Source organism: Aphanomyces invadans, assembly GCF_000520115.1.
Source record: "Aphanomyces invadans strain NJM9701 unplaced genomic scaffold supercont1.5, whole genome shotgun sequence".
In the NCBI taxonomy this organism is placed as follows: domain Eukaryota; phylum Oomycota; class Saprolegniomycetes; order Saprolegniales; family Verrucalvaceae; genus Aphanomyces; species Aphanomyces invadans.
The window spans coordinates 537,153-537,705 of NW_008580150.1; positions in this window are offsets into that span (position 1 = coordinate 537,153).

Genomic DNA, 553 nt, shown 5'->3' on the forward strand with positions numbered 1-553 from the left:
CATGGAGGCGGTGCATTTTGAGGTTGTGTCTGATTTGCATACGATAAAGCCAGCCATTCGAGCACTTGACTTGACCTTGTAGGTTTAAGCGGGAGGCAATACGAGTAGCAGCACGTGGGATGAGCCTTCCAGTGACACATGCTTGCTGTTCGTTAGCCATCGCGACCCACTGGGCAACTTCCATGTCAAGGTCAGGGAACCGCGGTGGATGAAAGTTCTTTCGAGTCTTAGCTGACTCGTCCTTTGTGTTGTAGGAAATCGTTGTTCTTTCGTCCTTGATGATGCGTCGGATGGTCATTATGTGCACAGTGTGTCCGAAGTCATGTGATGCCCACGTTTGGAGTTCAGACGTCTTCAGAGGCGCGTGAGCTTTAAAGTGTGCTCAAATTAAGTTCTTCTGATGCATGGTCAAACGCTTGCTTCCCGCTGTCTTGTTGTGCTGCATTTTCTAAAGTGTCTTGCACAACGTGGAGCCAATGCTGCCTCACATTTGGAATATTGAATCACCAAGTATCAAATTCAAACCATGTTCAAACCATCCCAGGAAACTTGA